This window comes from Pteropus alecto, unplaced genomic scaffold (genome assembly GCF_000325575.1).
Source record: "Pteropus alecto unplaced genomic scaffold, ASM32557v1 scaffold233, whole genome shotgun sequence".
Classification (NCBI taxonomy): domain Eukaryota; kingdom Metazoa; phylum Chordata; class Mammalia; order Chiroptera; family Pteropodidae; genus Pteropus; species Pteropus alecto.
Genome location: NW_006434367.1, coordinates 1,223,268 through 1,239,238, shown reverse-complemented (window position 1 = coordinate 1,239,238; position 15,971 = coordinate 1,223,268).

Genomic DNA, 15,971 nt, shown 5'->3' with positions numbered 1-15,971 from the left:
GGAAGCACAAAAGATCCCGAATCACCAAAACAATCCTGAGAAAAAAAGAACGAGGCTGGAGGCATCACTCTGCCCAACTTAAATTATACTACAAAATGACAGTATTGGCAGAAATCCAGATAGACCAGTGAAACAGAATCGAGAGTCCAGAAGCAAACCCATCTTTATATGGGCAAATAATTTTCAACAAAAAAGCCAAAAACATACAGTGTAGAAAGAAAAGCCTCTTCAATAAATGGTGCTGGGAAAACTGGAAGGCCACCTGCAAAAGAATGAAACTAGACTGTTGTCTATCACCACACACCAAAATTAACTGATAATGGATTAAGGACCTAAATATAAGACCTGAAACAATAAATTACATTAGAGAAAACATAGGAACTAAACTCAAGGACCTTGGACTTAAAGAGGTTTTTACGATTTTGACTCAAAGGCAAGGGATGCAAAAGCAAAAATAAATGAATGAGACTACATCAAACTATAAAGCTTCTGTATAGCAAAAGAAACTGTCAACAATGTAAAGAGACATCCAAGTGGGAGAAGACATTTGCAAGAAAAGCCTTCAATAAGGGCATAATATCCAAAAACTACAATGAATTCATAGAGCACAATAACAAGAACAAAAAATCAATCCAATTAAAAAATGGGCAAAGGACCTGAACAGACACTTCTCCCTAGAGGACATACAAATGGAAGGATGCTCAACATTGCTAGCTATTAGGGAAATGCGAATCAAAACCACAATGACATACCATTTCATACCTGTTAAAATAGCTATAATCAACAAGTAAAAACAAATGCTGGAGAGGATGCAGAGAAAAAGGAGCCCTCATACACTGCTGGTGGGACTGCAAATTGGTACAGACACTATGGAAAACAGTATGGAGGTTCCTCAAAAAACTAAGAATTGATCTACCATATGATCCAGCAATCCCTCTACTGGGTATTTACCCCAAAGTCTTGAAAACTCATATCTGAAAAGATATTTGCACACTGATGTTCATAGCAGCATTATTCACCGTGGCTAGGACATGGAAGCAACTGAAATGTCCTACAACAGACAATTAGATATAAAAGCTGTGGTCTATGATAGATGACTGATTAAAGAAGCTGTGGTACATATATACAATGGAATATTAGTCAACCATAAGCAGAGATGAAATACTGTCATTTGTGACAGCATGGATAGACCTTGAGATAATATGGTAAATGAAATAAGCCGGACAAAAAATGTTGAAAACCACATGATATCACTTATACGTGGGATATAAACCTAAAAGCAACAAACAAACAGAACAAACAGAGACTCATGGACATAGACAACAGACTAGTGGTTACCAGAGGGTCGGGGGACAAGGAGGATGAGGAAGGTAAATAGGGTAAAAAGGGTCAAATATGTGGTGACAGAAAGAAATCTAACTATGGGCGGTGAACACACAATGCTAATTATATGTATATGCCTTACTATTAAATTGTACACCTGAATCTTACTGGATTTTGTTAACCGATGTTGCCATAATAAAAACTAATTTTAAAAAATGTGGAAGGAGAGTGGAATATTATTCAGCCAAGTGGTTTGTATTTGTATTTGGGGGCTCTTCCAAATTCTCATCAATCCTGCTAGCCCTCACTGTCATCTAAGGCTTAGCCAATTTCTCCTCTTCATCTTCATATGTAACAGACTTGTTAGTACAGCCTACATACCAGTTAGGTGCCTGCTTCCAGACATAAAAGCTGGTGCAACTCTCTGAAATCCTATGAAGTTTTCTTTTCTTTCTAAATTCAGTTCATTGAAACTTATTTCGACCACTGTTCATCATGTGAGTAAGAAAGTACAATTATTATTTTATTTAGATTTTTCTTTTTACAATGAGAGGGAAGGATTTTTTACTCTCTGCTACATCCTAAGTGTAATCAGACTTCAGAATGTCTTATATTTCCTTGATTCTTTTCTTTCCTTCACTCTTCACATCTAATTTCCCTGCAAATCCTGGCAGCTATATCTGCACTGTAAATCTTGAATTTATTCACTACTCTCCATCTCCAGGGATTCTACTTGAGCTAGTAGCATCACTCACTTGGGTCACTGAGGTAGTCTACTAATTTATCTCCACATTTGTATTCTTGACCCTTCTGTATTCTGTTCTCCACAGAGAAGCCAGAATGTTCATCTAGATGAAAAAAATCAGATTTCCTTTCTCAAAGTTAACAATTGTTTGTTTTATCTTGACTAAAATACAATTTCTATCACACCCGACAGTGCTCTACATCATCTGTTCCTTGACTGCTTCTCCAGTAACATCTCATACTATACTTTTTTGTCACTCATCAAACTCCCACCTACACTTTCCTATTGCACACCAAGATTTGTTTTGATTTTTGCTGCCCACCTCATGGCTTTTGTATTGCTATTACTTGCCAGGGAACTTCCCCAGATTATCACAACTTTTGGCTGTCAGATCTATTCTTCACAGATCATCTCTGTATTGCATGGTATGAAAATTTGCAAAAATTTTCAAAGGTTCCCTCACCCACTAGGTTGTGGCTAAGTTCAACCAAAGGGATACACTTATAAGAGATAAAATGTTAGGGGGAAGGGGAGACATCATGATATTCTCCTCACTTTTCTATTTGAGGATCTATTTTTGGCAGCGATTGCATATTCTATGTGGTTCATGCTCCCACCATGCAGGCCCTGTCGTAGGTTATAGTACTACTACCTCCTTTGTTTCTTTCACAAGAGACAAAGGACTGGGAGTGGTTTCCTTCCTGCTCATCTCTGGGTTGCCTTGTTAAATCCTGTTTGACTTAATGACTCTTCCAACGACCATATTAAATTACCCCTATTTAAATATCTGGTGTAGTTTTTTATTTTTCCTGATGGAATTTGGCTGATGCATTTGGCTACAAGTCATCATTCAGTTCTGACCTCGAATAATATCTCTTCAGAGTAATATTCCCAGATCATCCTACTTACAGTAGTTTCCTATTAACTCTCATCATATCACTCTCTTTACTTTAATGCCTGTCTTCTATTAGAACACAGGCTTTACCAGAGCACAGACCTCATAAGTCTTGTTCAGTGTTGTTTTCCTGTGCCTAGAATGGTGTCTGGAACACAGTAACACTTTAATATATATTTGTGTAATAAAAAAGAAATATTTTCTAGTACTTTTATAATTTTAATTTCCATGTTTACATTTTAATCCATCTAAAATTTATTTTTGTATCAGATGTAAAGTATAAGTATAATTTTTTGTTACATATTGTTAAAAAACAAAATTCAGCTTCGTAAATGTAAATGTCTAGTTGGCTTTATTCAACAATTTATGAATCTGGCAGCATTCCATCTAGCAAATAGTAAGGAGTTCCGAGGATATGTACAAAATGAAAGACTTTTACAGGCAGAAGGGGGCAGGAAAAAGACGTTTCTAGCAAAGAATTAATGATTTCAGGTAGGCTCACCTTCCTTTAGGGGATGGATGGGGTCTAGGGTGGAATACCTCACTAGTGCTGACTAGGTAATTCTGGATTGACCTGTTAAAGGTTATGTTCCTGAGAGAAGCTGGGATTGCAATTAGGTTAAGTATTAAGTCTTGGTTCCATGATATGAGCTTAGCATGAGTGACTCCATTTGGGGCACGTTGTTACTTTTTAACAGTAGCCACTGGCATAAACTAATTTATTGAAAAACTATTCTTTCTGTACTATTTTGTACTGATCCCTTTATTATATACTGAATCCTACACATATTGTACTTATATTTGTTACTGAACATTCTATTCTGTTTTATTGTTCAACTCATGCAAGTAATGCAGTATTTTAATTATTGTATCTTTATAATACATTATAATAACTGGTGGATCAAATTCTCCCCTCGACATTCTTTTTAAAAATTCTAACTGTAACAAAGAGTGGTTGCCATGGGCTGAGGGGTGGGGAAAATGGGGAATGACAGCTAGTGGGTGTGGGGTTTCATTTTGGGGTAATGAAAATGTTCTAAAAATAATATATATGATTGCGCAATTCTGTGAGTATACTAAAAACCACTGAACTGTACACTGTAAAAGGTTAAATAATATGGTATGTGAATTATAGCTCAACAAAGTTATTGTAAAAATCAATAAAAAATTCTAACTAATACCTAATTTTTTATTCATTTAGATGTACTTAGAATAAATCTTAAAGGTCCACAAAAACCTCGTTAGTGTTTGGTTGAAACTGTTTTAAATATATAGACTAATTTGAGGGGAAAATGACTTTAAAGTATTGAATCTTCCCATAGGAAATAATAGTGTTTTTTTTATTTGTTCAAATCATCTGTGTATAGTGCAGCCCTTTAGTAAAGTTTTAGAACTTTCCTCATATAAATCTAGCATAATTTTTCTTCTTAATAATAACTGCTAATATTTATTGAGCTCTTAATATGTACCAATTCCTAATAATTTATATTTCTGTTGTTATATTGAATAGAATGACTTCCCTTTGCATTTTCTAATGCCGACATATAAGAAAGCTATTAATTCTTGTCAATATATTTATTTAACTAGGGCATGTCTTTTTTAAAAAAAATTAGTTAAAGAAATTACTAGCTCGACATCCACTTAGATATGCTGCTCTGTGATAAATAGCATATTATTGTACACACTCATATTGACATAGGTTTTTTAGTAAACTTTATTTTAATGTTTGTTATTAATCATATTTAACAATAAGAATTACAACCATCTAAGTAGACTTCACTATGTGACAAACATTATAGCAGTTCTCAAACAACGTTGTTTCATTCAGTGTTATTTCATTGTAATGTATATGAGATGCCAGAGGAAATTAACTCTTATTTGTATCAGTTAGCCTATGGTAAAATTGGTTTTGTTATATATCATTTCACTGAAAGCCACAGAACTTATCAATGACATTAAGTACTTACTGTACTCAACGCATTACATATGTGATCTCTTTGAATCCTTGGTGAAACACTTTGTAGTAAGGATTATTATATATGTTTTATAGATGTGAAAACTGAGTCTCAGTTACACATTTCTACTCTGTTGTTTTAAATATAACTTATAAACCTTTACTAACAACCGTTCTCATTTTAAAAAATTGTTAGTTATACGAGACTATAATTAGACTTTGATAGTCTAAGATAAAAAGAAGTGAGAAGAGTACAATATGGCATGAATTTCTGTCATGCTGCATTCTTAAATTTTTTATTTTGGAGTAAGAGTCTTCATCTCTTTACGTCATTTTACTACAGTTCACTACAGTGGGATGTGATATTGTCTGAAGGTGGCTTCTAATTCCATGAGCCTATGAATGTTTTATTTGATTCTCAAAATCTTTAATTTCTCAGTGTAGTGTGAAAAAAAATCTCAAAAGAAAATTATATGGATAAATTCCCAGACCTGAAAGTATTTGTCTTTATTTTTAAAGTGTATTTTAAGCTATATGAAATCTTTATTTCAAGTGGTCTCTAAACTTTGCCATTTTCCTTGATTTTTTTATTTTGCTAGCACAACTTGAATTAACTCACTAAAGTCATTAGCAAAGCTGTTATGAAGTTCTTCTCTTGAACCTGACAACACTCAGGCAGAAAAACATGAAAAAACATGATGATGATATCCCAGTATTGTCTGAGGGTATGGGAATGCTGTGGTGAGATATGAATTGATGTGAACATTGCAAAGTGTTATCTGTCAATTCTGTCAAAATATGTATGTTCTTTGACCCAGCAGTTTCACAAGGATGTTTATTATTGCATTGTCTGTAATAGCAACAAATTGGAATCTAAAAGTCCATTAATAGGAGACTGGTTAAAATGCCTGGCATACAGTAAATGCTCACTAAATGTTTACTGACTGAATGAACAAATGAATGTATGTGTATGTATGTATGTATATATATATATATGTGTGTGTATATATATATATATGTGTATATATATATATATCTCCATAAAATGAAATATCGATAGCAGATACATATTAAAAGAGTCAAGATAAAATATTGAATGAAAAAAGCAAGTCACAAAATAATCTTATTTATAATAGGAACTGCTTTTTGAAAAAAAGTTTTATACACACAACAAAATTTTAGGATACGCAAAAGACAATTCTGGCTATTTCTGGAGAGCAGAAATGCTAGACAGAGGAAAAAGTGCTAAGGAAATATTTACCTGTCCCTTTGCTGTTTGAATGTTTAAATCATGAATGTTTATTACTTTCATAACAAAAAAGATCAAATTATCTCGTTTCTACATCACTTCCATAGTGTTTATATGGCATTTTGTCCATATTGCTGTTTAGAGTAAACTTTTGATATGAAGGTTAAACATGCAAACAAATTAAAGAACAAACATGTCTGATATTTAATTTTAAGTAGTATTTTAAAGATATAAATGTCCTCATAACCCCAACCTTAAACTTTGTTCTCATTTGCTTTGTGTGCATTTATTTTAGGGGAAGCAAGAAAAAAGGGCTATGATTTAATCAACATAGCAAAGAGAAGAACACACCAAAGGAAGTTGGATGTGAGGGAAGTTGAGGATTCATGGGAGAGGAACTTGGAAACAGGGCATCTAGGAAAAATATTAAACTCCAATGAACACCGAGACATTTGGGTGGCCCCTCAGGCTAGTTATGTCCGTCATGTCATCGTAAGAGGGATCTAGGTTTGAGCCATATTTTATTTACATCTGAAAGGGTGACCCCAGTAGAGACTCAGATTGCAAGTTAAAGACTACAGGCTGTCCCTAGTGCCACGTTAGAGCTGTGGACCAAGGCTTCAGGGAGCGCAGAGGAGTGTGTGGCTGTCATCTCTATCTATTTAGCTAGGGAAACTTCACAAAGGACAGGATTTTTAGGCTGAATTGTGAAGAGTTAATAGGAAAGTTTGCTAGGACAAGGAGGGGTGTTAGAGGAGCACTTCAGGAGTAGGAAAAGCACACAGTGGAGGCATTAACAGTGCTTACTAACTTCTGGTGGCTATACTCCTGGCAAGCTTGCAGTTAGCTAGTGATCAATTCTGTCCAATAGACCATGAAAGAAAGATAGGTGTGTCTGTTGCAGAAAGATAGGAGCAGCTAGTGTCTACCAGTTCTTGCATCCTGTGAGAAAGAAGTTTACCTCACAGGGAGTTAACTCCCCCATACTTCTGGGTTGTGCGTGCACGGGTGTTAAAGGGTGAGTCTACTCCTCCCTTGCCTCATTATCAACTGAGAATCCTGGGCAAGAAGTAAAAGGGGGACAGAGGTCAAGTGCCTTCCAGTTGCATCTGCGTGAGGTCAGCCGGACCCAATATATAAGCATGTGGAGAAGAGCAGAGGTGTCTGGCAGCTGTTGAGCTGGATCTGGAACTTCTTCCAGGTCTTCTATGGTGTCTGGATAATGGATGAGTACTCAAAGGTAAAGGAGGTGGTAGTTAAGTTAAATCCCAGTCTGTAGATAGTCCAAGAGCCTGGGAGGCTTATTTAGTTTATGAGATCCCAGGAATATTTTTAGTATAACGTAGGACTTTTCTTTAGTCTTATAGTCTCTGTCTTTAGGCAGAAACTGCATAAATTGTCCACATACATGAGTACAATTAAAAATTTTAATATGGAAGAAAATATGAAGCTGACTTTCATTTGCTTATGACTTGAACAAATACCTTTGCCAAAATGTATTAATCATGCATTTTAGTTGGACAAAACTATGATCTAGGTATAGTGAGTAATGAAAAATATTGGCAGTGATTGCCTTTGTGTTTCCCACAAATGGATAAATTATTTCTAAATGGGAGTTCCTTAAACCTTTCATCTGGAAGTAAATTTCGACGGATGATAAAATCTCTCTTACAGCCCAGTCTTCCATCCATATATAAATATGGTTCCCATTTGACATAGATGTAATGTGAGAAATTGAATCAATATGATGATGGATGAATCACAAAAATATATGTAGACTGAGGTTTATTTTTGAATTTAATTTGATTGTTATTGCAGATTACTCAGTGAATATTGAATTATTAGCAAGTTCTATCAGTTGCCTGGAAAACATTTATCATTAGGTGATGCAGACACTACTCGTCAGGAATAGATGCTGTGCAGAAAAATTCATTACGTTGTTCTCCAGTATCACTGGAGAAAAACGACTATATGGTAATTCATCGCAAAGGCCTGCACTCTATAAGGACTTTATAGATAAAAATGTCAGTATAACCATTTATCACATATATTGGCTAATATGTATTTTTCATGCAACTTTCTAAGAATTAGAATTTACTCAGATAGAAAAAAACGTCATTTGTTCTTGTTGGAGTTCTAATTTATAACCATGAAAATCAATAATTTAATTTAAATTTACTTGCTCTTCTTACCATCATTTAAATCATTGTTAAATGAAGCCAAATGATATGCTTCTCTTTATCTCTAAGTGGAAGTGCACATCCAATTTATTTTAAAACATTTACAAAGCAATATCACTTTCAAAAAACACTTAATAATTGCCTGGCAAGTTATTCTCTAATGGCCCAGTGCTATTCTTGTCATATTAGGAGCATTTTGACACAGAAAAACCTCAGGGGACTGAAAAAGCAACAGTCTCCCGATCTGAAGATAGGCCGAAGGGAAAGAAACCCAGAATCCTTACTTTCTTCACAAATTTAGACATTAAATTAGTTCAGTTTAGCCATTCTGGCTCTCCATCTGCTCCTGGCTCTCTGTTGCACTGGAAGCCTGTCCCCTCGCATGCAGCATAGACACAGACACAGAGAGGCAGATGGGGAGCAGGGCGCCAAGCTGCAGAAGCATCCTGGGTTTCGGTACTGTCTGCAAAGACTGTGCTCAATACAATCTCCCTGGTTCCAAACAGGAGCTGCTTGCATTTCTTCTGTACCCCTAAACCTAGGGTAGGTACTATAAATATGGAAGGGCCAGGACAGCAGTGGTACTAATGAATGAGAACAGATACCTGTCAGCAGGCTGTACTGGGGTTTCCCACTAATAATCAGCGTTGCTGAAACCCTGACCTGTCTCCTTAGCCCCCCCATTCACTTGGCTCCTGAGTGTTTCTAGATACAAAAGAATAGCCAGAACACTTTAGGAGACATGGCCCAGGGAAAGAAATGTGGGAGCAGTGTTCTGATCTGGACAAGTAACAGGGTAAGAAGAGACTCAAGGAAGATAGCAGGAGGAATGAGAGATGCCAAAGAAAAGAGAATTAAAAAGAGAGACAAGGACACACACCACCACCACCACCACCACCACCACCACACTGGCATGCACTGGTGGGACGGGCCCTTAGGAACTCTTAAGATCTGGTCTGGATCCTGCCAGACAGCTAGAAGTTGGTCTCTGCCTCCCTGGCCAACAGTGAACAGGCAGGAAGGTCTGTTCTGAACACTTGCACCTGGCAGGCACAGTCTCTAGGAACAGCCACGAGGAGTGAAGAAGATGTAAACCCCCCTCAGAGTGTCCAGAAGGTGCTTCCCAGGCTTGACGATACCCTCTCCTGTGAGGGAGTTTTAGTTGGCAGCTGGCAGCTATTAACAAAAAGATGCAAACGAAGTGAAAAAGCATAAGGTTTCCTTAAAGGCAAAGGAAAAGGCAAAAGCTGGGTGTCCCTGGGAGGATTTGGGGAACCTGGGAACTCACACATCAAGCTAGGAGTATGCTTGGTATATCCTCCTCTGTGCAGTGCAGTCTTCTCGGTGTGGAAAGGTGTCTGTGTCCTTTGCATTTAATGAAACCTTACGCCTTTTCACTTTGTTTGCAACTTTTTGCTAATAGCTGCCTGTTGTGACACCAACATACATACATTTGCAGATAGATTATAGAACAAGAATGGTAATATACAGTCTATAACCTTGTCCTACTTTCAGGTCATAAGTCACATTTTCTCTATCATTTCTTGTTTTCTCCCAGAAATCTCCTGTGAGGAGTAAGGCTGACTCACTGCCATTTCTCCAGTCAGAGTTCTTGACAAAGGTTGGGATAAGAAGTTTTCTGGCACAAGAAAGAATGCATCCTTCTGTTATATCTCCCCTAGTTAACCCTCGGAAAGGAGGAGCACAGCTAAAGGAAAACACCTGTCGTTTGGCTGATTAGTGAGGCTTATCCTTAGATGGTGGTGCTGCCTGAAAGCCAACCTCTACAGAATTTAGTTCAGATGTCAGCAATGCATAACACAATGGCTACTGAAGACCAAGACCCATGGCTAGTTGATTCATTAAAATGGAATGTGACGTAGTGCCTGGCCATTCAAAGTACAGTAAGTCCTCACTTAACGTCGTTGATAAGTTATGCAACTTTAAGTGAAACAATCTATGTTGAAGCCAATTTTACTATAGACTAATTGGTATAAATAAAAGTTAAGTTCCTACAGCTTCTCATCAATAGTCTAATGAAACGCCATTATTCAAGAACCTGCTGTATGGTCCATAGATCAGTATCAGTGTCGACTGCAAGCTTATCAGAACTACAAGGACCTGGTCCCAACCGAGACTCACTGAGCCAAAATCTACATTTTCACACATCCACCAGGTGAGACATTAGAGTTTGAGAAGCCCTGGTGTGGTGGGCTTGAAGCTGGAAAATATGGCGTCTTGGGACAATTGTGAGATTTACCAGCTGTATAAACTCTAAGCTCCAGTTTATTCATCTGCAAACCAAGACAATCATTATAATCCCTTCCATTTCTTCCTCACAAGATTATTATAAGGTAAATTAACCTAAAATAAGCATATAAAAGCTTTCTGTAAACAGTACGTTCTCTGACTAAAGTACTAGGATAATAAGGCCAAGCTGCCTTTAGCGTGGATTCAATTCCTGTGCTGATTATTACCAGAATTTTGTGTTGTCATGGGCAACTCTTTAAGCCCATGGGCAACTCTTTAAGCCCAATTCTGGTAATAATCACAAAAGAAGCCAGGTATGAGAGGGAACTGGTTTGAGGCTTGATCACAAAAGAAGCCAGGTATGAGAGTGAACTGGTTTAGCACGACTGAATAGTTGATGTACCTAGTGCCAATTTCAGTGTTAATTTTTTTTCCATCTCAAAATTTTGCATTTAGAAAACCTGCAGTGCCAGACTCCTTAGTGTCAGCCAGTACTGCCCACCCTATATCTCCTTCTTCCTACTCCCTCTTTAACTGGAGACAATCTGAGGCATAAGGCATTAAACCAATAAACAAATGCCCAGTGGAGATATTATTTCCAAGGATTTCCTTATATGTCTAAGGCATTATAACTGTCCCCCCTCCTCCACACCAGTCTTTTAATACAGGACAAATATTGGTGACCTGAAAATTTTGCTTAAATAGAAGATTCTGTATAAATATGAGAAATTTTAATTTGAAAACCTTATATACTATTCTGAATATACCATAATCCATGCATGTAGTGTCTGTTACCATATGAACAGTTCTGCACTTGATGTCCTTTAATTATTATAACACTTTTATTGTACTATTATTAACTATTTTAGAAATGAGAAAATGAGACAGAGCTAGTAAGTGACTGGTAAAGTAATGAAACAAGGAAGCTGTTAGTCGGGGGCGGCTCTAATGCCTTGGTAGCCTATATAAGCAAATTGAAACCTGAGAGTCAATGCACTCAAATTTAAGAAAGTGAAACTTAAGAACAACCAATCACAAACAGCCAACTGGGCTTTCCCAAAGAAGGCAACCACTTAAGCTTTAGCCAATCAAGTAACTTCATTGCTCATTGCTTTCATTCTGTGTCTTGTCTATAAAAACTTTTTCCCTTCCTGCATGGAGCACATTAACCACATCTGGTTTGGCCCAGTTTGAATTGGTGTTTGCTCAGATCCACTTTTGAAAATTATGATGTGCCACGTTTTATCTTTTAACATGTCTCATGAAGGTCACTTTGTAGGCAACTGTCAAATCCAGGTCAACACCAGGCAGTCCAACTCCAGACTCTGCACAATGGACCCTGATTTTGTCCTCCAGAAAAAGAAGGATATAATCACTAAGTCAGTGTTCTCAACCTTGGAATCACCTAAGGAGCTTTAAAAAATTCTGTCACATAGACTGGGAAAAAATATTCACAGTTAATTTATCTGAGAAAAGTCATGTATCTAAATTACATAAAGAATTCTCACAAATGAACAATAAAAAGACAAATAACTCAGTGTTTAAAACTAGACAAAAGACTTGAATAGATGCTTCACAAAAGAAAATCTAAGAACAATCAATAAGTACATGAAAAGGTGCTCAACATCATTAACACCAGAAGAACTAAAGATAAAAAGACTAATAGGATGTCCTTTCATACACACTAGGGTGGTTAATGTCAAAAACACTGATAACACCAATGTTGGCCAAGATGTAGAGCAACTATAGACCTCATACATAGCTATTGGGTGTGTAAAATAGTACAACTGCATTAGAAAACAGTGGCAAATTCGTATGAAGTCAAAAACACTTCTGATTTTCAACCTAGCAATTCTACTCTATTATATTTAACAAAAAGAAAGGAATGAATAGGTTCCTAGAAAAGTCTCCAGAAATGCTCTTAGCAACATTGTTCCAGTTATCCAATGTGACTAAAAAAACTACACCAAAGTCAGTGGCATACAACAACCATTTTTCATGCTCACAGATTCTGTGGTCAGGAACTAAGAAAGGGGCAAAGTGAAGCAGCACTTCTCTGCGCCACCATGGCCAGTGTCTGACACACCTATTCTCAGATGGCTTGCTTACTTGCCTCTGCCTTCTGGTCGGCAATGGTTGAAGTCTAGACTTGCCAGATGCTTTCAACCAGAATATTTACAATAGCCTTTCTGGCCTGGTGGTCTCAGGGTAGCCAGATTTCTTCCAGGAGAGCTCAAGGCTCTAAGGTAAATGTTCCCAGAGAACTTCCGAGCATTGGGAAGCTGCATATTATAGCCCCAGATGTACCATAATGTCTGTATTAGTCTATTATGGTTGCCACAACAAAGCACCACAGACTTGGTGGCTTAAACAGCAGACATTTATTTTCTCACAGTTCTGGAGGCTGGGAAGTCCAAGGTCAAAGGTTAGTGTTTGATGAGGACTCTTCCTGGCTTTCAGGTTGCTACTTTTGACTATGCCCTTTCACTTGGCCTTTCTTTTGTGTGTGGGGGATGGAGAGAGGGAGGGGAAGGAGGAGGAAGAGAGAGGGATAGAGAGAGAGAGAGAGAACGAACAAACAAGCTCTGGTTTCTCTTCTCTTTCTTATAGGGTCGCTAGCTTTATTTGGATTGGCCCTACCCCAATGATTTCATTTAACCTTAATTACCTCCCTAAAGGCCCTGTCTCCAAATGTAGTCAGATTGGGGGTTAGGGCTTCAACATATAAATTTTGGGGAAACAATTTGATCTAAACAGTATCACTTCCACAACTCCACAATGTGAAGCACAATTCCACAGTGTGAAGTAGTCATATCCTGCCCAGCTTGAGCAAGAAGGGATGTGGAGACCATTTCTAATGAAGAAGTGTCAAAGATTTTATGGTCATGTTTTAAAATCACTACATAACCTTATTCATAATAGCTCCAAACTGTAAACAACCCAAAATTCCATCAACATCAAAATAGACAAATAAATTGTGATATATTCATATAATCAAATACTACTCAGCAATAAAAAGGAATGTACAACCACTTTGATGAATCTCAAAAACTTTCTGTTGTGATGAAAATGTGTTTCTTGTTTTGGATGGTGGTCACACAGGTATATGTAATTGTGAAAATTCTTTGAACTGAACACCTAAGGTATGGATGTTTTATTGTCATGTGGATTATTTCTCTATTTGCTCCTGCACGCATGCACACACACATACACACACACAAAAAAACTCCTAGGTGCTACTCCCAGAAATTCTGGTTCAATTAACTTGGGGGTATATCCTGGGCAAGAGGATTTTCAAAAATTCTTCTCGTGATTCTAATGTAAAGTGAGAGCTGAGGCCCTCTGCACGAGGCCGGTACAAGATGTTTGGGTAGAGGGAGAGGCCTACATAACATCCTTCCTTAGAAAACAGTGCTTGTTTTATATATGAGTATCTTATTGCTGCTATAACAAATTACCACAAATTTAGTAGTGTAAAACAACCAAAGTTTATTCTCTTATAGTTCTGGAGGTCAGAGTTCAAAATGAGTCTTAAGAGGCTAATATCAAGGTGTCACAAGGGCCATCTCCATTTCTTCTGGAGGCTCCAGGAACCTGTTCCTCGTCTCTTCCAGTTTTAGAGGCCATCTACATTCCTTATCTATATTAGTGGCCACTGCACTCTAATCTCTGCTTCTCATCATATCACCTTTTCTCTGACTTTTACTCTTCTATATCCCCCTTACAGAGACTGTTATGATGACACTGGGCCCACCTGGATAATCCAGGACAACCCCTCATCTCAAGACCTGTAACTTAATCATAGCCACCCAGTTCCTTTTCCATGCAGGTAACTTATTCACAGGTTCTGGAGATTAGGATGTAGACATATTTGAGAGGCCTACCACACTGTGCTGTTCAAAATGCAGTTTTTGAGATGTCAGAGAGACGATTGACTCCTCCCCTAGAATATTGGAAACCAAAGGGCTTAGGAAGTTTCCACAGCCATCTCAAACTATTTCTTAAACATGACCTGAAAAAATGTCCCATAATCTCTCTAGACTATAGCATTTCACGTCACCTGTCCCAAATAACCAGGCCCTAGGGTAGTGATCACTTTAATGGAAAACTTAATTTCCTTTCTCAGATCCCAGGACAACAAGCCCCATTACAATGTGAAAACTTGAGAACAGTAACCGCCCTGTCTTAAGAAGAGGAAGTGCAGAAGTTACTTAAAGTAGCAGTAAAGAATATTCGTAGAGGCATGTATTCTCACTTCTCCTTTCATATAAAGATTGAAAGTGAACATCAGCTCATTCTCAGAACAATGTGTTGATAGGACCCATCTTAAAGCTTTCTCTCTCTTTTTCTCTCTGTCTCTATTCAAATGTTTTTGAGGGCTTACTGTGTGCCAGGCAAAATATTCTCTGAAAAAAAGTGTTCTCCCTCTCCTGCTCTCTCATTCTTCCAATTTCCTCTGGATGAACATTGCTAAAATATCACTTTTCCATGTTGTTTCTGTCTGGCACTTGGGGTCCTGTATTGTCTATGCAGAATTTCCCCCCATGACTCACAACATGAACCTCAAATTCTAGCCAAGCCAATCTAAATAGAGATAGTTAACTATTTTCTATTTTGTAGCTTAAATTCTTAGCATAAAACATTGTAAAGTGTCCTTCTTACATATCACAGTTAAAAACACCAAGGCTACTGGTCACTCATGGACATTACCACATGGTAAAGAATACTGAGGCTGCTGGTCACTCCCACACTGTACAGTGCCTCATTCTTCATCCTGCTCAAGGCCACTACCTCCCTTCCAGCCACACACAGCTATGCCAGACCACGCCTGCCTCTTTTCACCCAACTTCCAGAGACCAGTCAAATAAAAATCACCCAGAGAGTCAAATGTGTTATGCTAGGAGAAGTTTGGACCCCTGAAACTCATGAAAGTCTGAGCACTTCCAGAATCTCAATTAAGGCACTATTGGAGTAGGTCATCTCTGAGGGTCTTTATACCAATAAAAGTCTGTTATCCTATCATTTTACTTCTATTGTGTCCTTTTAATATATAATACAAAATATAGCAGAAAGTAAAGATCCCAGGGAAGTAACCATGGAAGTTCTGTCCTTCCCTTATGCTCAGCAACTATAGGCAACACAGTCCTGAAACCCAGATCTTGGCAGTACAATCCAAAACTGCCCTCCGAATCTTTACAGGAATGACTAGGTCCTTCATTCCAGGCCCTAATGCTGTTGCTTGTACATTGAGAGAAAGGCTAGAATAGCAACGGTTTCCCTCTAAAACCTATCCAGTATTCTGGAAACAATATCTATTCTCACCACGTCTTAGTGGTGACGTGTATAGGAAGGTGACCCTCCTGGGCTTCTGCCAT